The sequence below is a fragment of the Chenopodium album genome, chromosome 6 (assembly GCF_948465745.1).
Source record: "Chenopodium album chromosome 6, dcCheAlbu1.1, whole genome shotgun sequence".
Classification (NCBI taxonomy): Eukaryota; Viridiplantae; Streptophyta; class Magnoliopsida; order Caryophyllales; family Amaranthaceae; genus Chenopodium; species Chenopodium album.
In genome coordinates, this window is record NC_137839.1 from 45143860 (window position 1) to 45149859 (window position 6000).

The following is a 6000-nucleotide window of genomic DNA, read 5'->3' on the forward strand; positions in this document are numbered from 1 at the left end:
AAAGCCTCATTAGAATTATTATTAATTGTAGAAACATTAGCTATATTTGCAGTTACTAAGATTATCTAATTTCTGACAAATAGAGGTTAACTGAGCTTGTAAAAAGGATACAGAGTCGACACTATGTTTCCCTTTGTTAGAAAAGCCTCTAAGATTCCCATATTGGGAATTGTGGATTGCCATATCTTCGATAACTTGACCTGCATCATCAACATTAAGGTTCATAAACCTCCCACTAGCTGCAGAATCTAATATTGTTCTAGATGAATTTCCAATCCCATTATAAAAGGCTTGGATCAACTGCCACTGCGCTAAATTATGGTGGGGACACTCCCTCTGCAGATCCTTGAATCTTTCCCAAGCCTCATATAAAGTTTCATCTGGCTCTTGGGCAAAGTTCTGATTTGCGCTTCTTAGCAAAGTTATCTTCTCTGCAGGATAGTATTTATTATAGAAATTTAAAACAAGAGTCTCTCAGTTATTTATACCAAGTGCAGCTCTATTTAATCCATTATACAATAATTTAGCTTTTCCACACAAAGAAAAAGGAAAGAGAATCTCCCTGATTAGGTCCTGAGTGACCCCAGCTTGCTTGATGGTATTACAATATTGACAGTAGTCTGCAATATGAAGATTTGGGTCTTCACCCTTAGCTCCACTGAATTGCTTCCTTTCGATCATCGTGATAAATTGGGGTTTAATCTCGAATTAAACTCCATCAAGAGCCGGAGTGGGAGTAAGGTGTGGAAAATCTGTCAGCGTCGGCTGCAAATAATCGCTGAGCTTCTTAGGTGCCTTCATCTCTGATTTTGAATCTGAAGGAACTTTTGAATCGCTAGAATCAGTTGGAGGGTCTCTGTGATTATTATTATCCTCAGAACTCGCCAGGAATTGCTTATAAAGATTCTTTTGTCTAAGAAAAGATCGTTCAATCTCACGATCGAATGAGATATAACCCGATCTGGAACACCTGGGCATAAACAAAGAACTAAAAAGAAAATATGAGACTTGCCTCAAAGAACTAACATTCTCCGAGACAAGAAGAAATAACCTAGACTACAGAAAAGAATCAGAAATAAAAACAAAACCGTTTCACCGGTAATGACTGATATATCAAATTTATATAGTATTTTACCCTCGTCCCTTGGTCATAATTAGTAGTGTTTTTGGCTCTTTAGAGCCACTTTTATTACTAATTGGTGTTTTCTAGTGTTTTCGTAGATTTGGTTGACTTTTGTAGGGATTTTCACTTTTGGAGCATTTTCCCGAGATATTATGGAGCAACTACAAGCATTGGAGAAGCACGACCAGTTTCTATAGCCCAGGGCCGGTTAGAGCCATCGAATCGGTGATTAAGGGCTCGGTATATGTGATACCGGGGCATTTGTACCAAGTATTCAAGACCTGAAAATGAACCCAGATTGGCCCGAAGAATTAAAGCCCAATCGAAGTCCAAATTTTAGCCCAAGAGAGCCGCCCGGCCAAAGAGGCTGGCGCCCGGAGGCGCGCCCGGCCGGGCGAGGGAAGCAAGGATGGCGCCCGAACTCGCGCCCGGCCGGGCGCGAGAAGTGCATCTGAAGGAAAAAGGCGCGCCCGATCGGGTGGTGCCTCGCCCGATCGGGCCCGTGTTATTATTAGGGTTTAATTATCGACATTAAAGTTTGTTTTAGTTTAGGATTCTCGCTGAGTATAAATACTTTTCCGTTAAGCGAGTTTAGTATCTTCTTTTTACTCTTCCTTAATTATTTCTTAGATTTTCTCTCTCTACTTAGCTTTTAGATTAGTTTCTCTCTCATATACTTTGTTCTTAACTTTATCCTTAATTCCAGATTTCTTTGGTAACAATTTCTCTTCTCTTAAGCTTAGTTATTTATTTTATTCCTTTGATCATGTCTTTCTTTATTACTTTGATTTGCTTAGATTTAATTATGTGTGAGTAGTTTTATTTCTAGGGTTTGTGGGGATCCATAGATAATATGAAGGGGTAATTTATTGTTGTTAATTGTCAATACTAGATTAATTTCCTATTGATTGATTTAATGCTCTGTGACTAGATTTGCGCAGATCTTTTATGCATGAGTTTGACAAAATTGATTCGAGATTTGAAAGATGAGAATTGATGTTTAGGTTTAGTTTCAATAGGCAGGTTAATTTATAAATGGTTAAGTCGAGATTCGAGAGATGAGATTTAATACCGGTAAATTAATTGTGTGATTGTAATACGTAGCGAAAGCCCTTTATGATCTGATTAATGTATGCATTGATTATTATGTTTTACCCTGGAATATTATCTATTGGTAAACCTATGCCCTAGGCCTTTTAATTCATTGTTTTCTCCTTATTCTTAATCTTCGTAGTTTAGTTTCCTTCGATTATAGTATTTTGGTTACTTTATAATCTAGATTATTTTAATTAATTAGGAATAGAAAGACTCGTTTATCTATGGATTCGACCCTACTTCCCTATCTACATTAGTTAGAGGATTTAGGAATTACTTTTGATTAGGTGACACGACTATAGCCTGTTAACGACGACAAATTTTGACAGGCTAATGTCGTATCACCTAATCAAAAGTATTACCCTAAGTCCTCTAACTAATGTAGATAGGGAAGTAAGGTCGAATCCACAGGGAAACAAGTCTTTCTATTCCTAATTAATTAATATAATCTAGATTATCAAGTAACCAAAATTGTTGTTATTAAAAGGAACTAAACTAAGGAGATTAAGAGTACAGATAAATCAATAATAAAAGGCCTAGGGTCACAAGTTCACCAATAATTAATATTTCGGGATAAAAAATAACAACCAATAATTAACATTTCACAAATAACATGATTAACATGCTCTCGCAATTTATTAATCAACATAGATCTAACAGGCTCTCGAAATTTACTAGATCTAAGTTCCTATTGAAAATAGCCTTTAATATCAAATTAACATCTTCTCGATTCATTAATTCAACATCGCTATACTTTTACAATCAAATCACATCTGCTCGATTGATAATCTGGTTGTAAAGAGTTAAAACAACTCAGTAAGAAATTACCATGCAATATCAATAATCAACAATAACAAATTATCCCTTCATACTAATTATGGATTCCCCAAAACCCTAGAATTAAACTACTCACACATAATTAAATCTAAACTAATCAAAGCAATAAAAGAAGTCATGATAGATTAAAGAAACAAAATTTCTGAAATTAATAGAGAAGAAATCGTTACCAAAATTAACGGAAATAAAAAGTTGAGTTGAGAACAAGAGTGAAGTTGTACAGAGAAATTAAGACAGAGAAAATAACTAAGTAGAGAGAGAAAGTACAAGAGAAGAGATCCCCAACTAATAACTCTAAAAACGTATTTATATCAAACACTTAACTAATCCTGATTAAAACTAAGAAAATCGCCGAAATAAGCTCCTCAAAAACACGCGCCCGGTTGGGCGCCACATCGCCCGATCGGGCCCGCCTTTTTCCATCAGGTACGTTTCTCGCGCCTGATAGGGTGCGAGCTCGCGCAAAGGGCTACTTCACTCTTCTTTCGCCTCGCCCGGCAGGGCGCCCCTTTGGGCGGTGCCATATTTGGCCGGACGAAGCTCTTGGGCTATGTTGAACTTCTTGATTGGGCTCCGATCCTTCGGTCAAATCTGGATTTCGTCTTTCGGGTCTTGAATACTCGGTCCAAATGCCTCGGTATCACAATGTTGAGCCCTTAATCACCGGTTTGAAAATTCTAACCGGCCATGGGCTACGAAAACTTGTCGTGCTCCTCCAATGCTCGTAGTTGCTCCATAAAAATCCCGGGAAAATGCTCCAAAGGTGAAAATCCCTACAAAATTAAACCATAACTATGAAAACACTAGAAAACACCAAATAGTAATAATAATGGCTCTAAAGAGCCAAAAAACTACCAATTATGACCAAGGGACGGGGGTAAAATACTATATAAAATGGACATATCATCGCGGCAGTGTTTTTTAGGGTTTTTATCTTTTTAGGGTTTCGTGTGTTCCCTCAGCTCATTTTCCCTATAAATACCCTCCTCCTTTCCACAGTTCGGGGCACCAAATCATTCTCTCTTCCACTCTATTACACCAAAAATCATTCTCTTCTCTCTCCCTCTCATATTCTAAGCCTTAACTCTATATTCTTAATTATACCATTCTTCCCTTAAGCACTCTAAGGAGTCCATACTTGACCCGACGTTCCGTCCTTAAATCAAGGCGTGAAAGGTATAACTGACTGAGGGTTTGGACCAAGTCAACTCTAATTTTTATTTAATTTAATTGTTTTAAGTTGATTTATTTTTATTGAAGTTACTAACAGTTTATTCATGATGTAGCAATTTATGAAAACGCGGAATGTGAGTAATTTATCACTTAATTACTCTTATTTTTATTTTTGTTGCTAGTATCATGATTAAGTTTATTTATATTTGATTTTACTAATGATATTATTGTTAAATGACTTCCAATATTAACGTTTATTTTATTATTATATTTATTGATCACCATATTACATGTTTAAAAGGAATATGTAATTGAAAATCATGCCTAATAAGATAATTTGGACAACCGATTTAGGTTCCCTTTGAATCTTGTTATTTAAATCAAGTGATCACGATATTTTAGAATTATATGTTGCATTAATAATTAACCAATTTAGTCTAATAATAGTTTGGAGCAAATTGAATCTTTATTTTCATGCCTTTGAGATCGCAGCAATCACTTTTCACAATAAGAATCGAGTAGAGTCCAATACGGGCGAATGTGACTCCATGACTCACTTCGTACCATCATCCCCGATCCTCCTTTTGTGGTTCTAAACCAGATGGAGTTAGTAATCTCATGGATCATGAATGGGGTGTAACCTTCATGGGTCAATCGTTGTCCCTCATTTTTGGTTGCCTTTTATGATCCATTAACGGTTTAAAAGTTCATTAAAAACTTGTTGGCGGCTCCCTACTTTCCTTGTCCCTAATCGTATATGTCAATTCCCACTTCCTATGAGTGCCAAGCATATTCACACATGCTTTTAATGTAGGCGCACTTCAAACGATGCCTACAATTTGGCGACTCCACTGGGGAGGATTCTTGGTTATTTATCGATTTGAGTGATTGGTATTTAATTGAGATGAGTTGATGAGACTTGAAAGATTCTTGAATTGTATTCCTGCGATTTAATTGGCATTGCCACATATGCATATGCAATTTTAGGTCACCTATTTTTCCACAATAGTACGTGTTCTACGTATGTGACTAGCCCGGGGGATTTAAGCTCTATTAACCCGAAAACGTTCATGACAATAAGGGTTCATCCGAGTTTTAAAATCAACCCAAACCATGGAGTCAAGTTCAATATCATCACAAACTCGCGGAGCCGCCCGTTAGCATACACCCTCAAGGGAGGCTGCCTTGCTAATGCGTCCAAACTCTTTACCATGGTATCCTTTGACGCTCAAATAAGTTTGACCATAATCGAACATAGAACTTGATTTTAGGTTGCAAACTTCATTGCATCACGCGTGAAAATGTGCTTATATGTGCATTATTTTTGACTTTTTATTTATTTATTTATTTTTCTCTTATCAAACCTTTTATTTTAGAGTCGAGTCATAGCTTTTCTCTGTTTTTTTATCACCTGGTTTTTCATTCCCGTATACTGCACAAGAGTCAGCTTGTTTTTGTCATAGCCGGAGTTCTAGAAAGAGTTATGTGATGTGGTACCTAAGAATCTATAGCCCCGAGTTTTATCTTTCATTTGGCGTTGGTTTCATCACAATCAGAGTCCTAGATCAAAGGTTATAACCGATCCGATATACTACAACTTGTCCAGTTTAGATGTCTTTTTAGAGTCAACTTTCTTTTTTTAATTTTTTTTCGTGTGAAGATAGTCTTAGCCAAGTCCTTTAATCCGTGTCAACTCTTATACCATATGATTAAATTTTTTTTTATACCCATGAGTCCTATCTCTTCTAGAATTCTAGTGCTCTTCCTAGTTT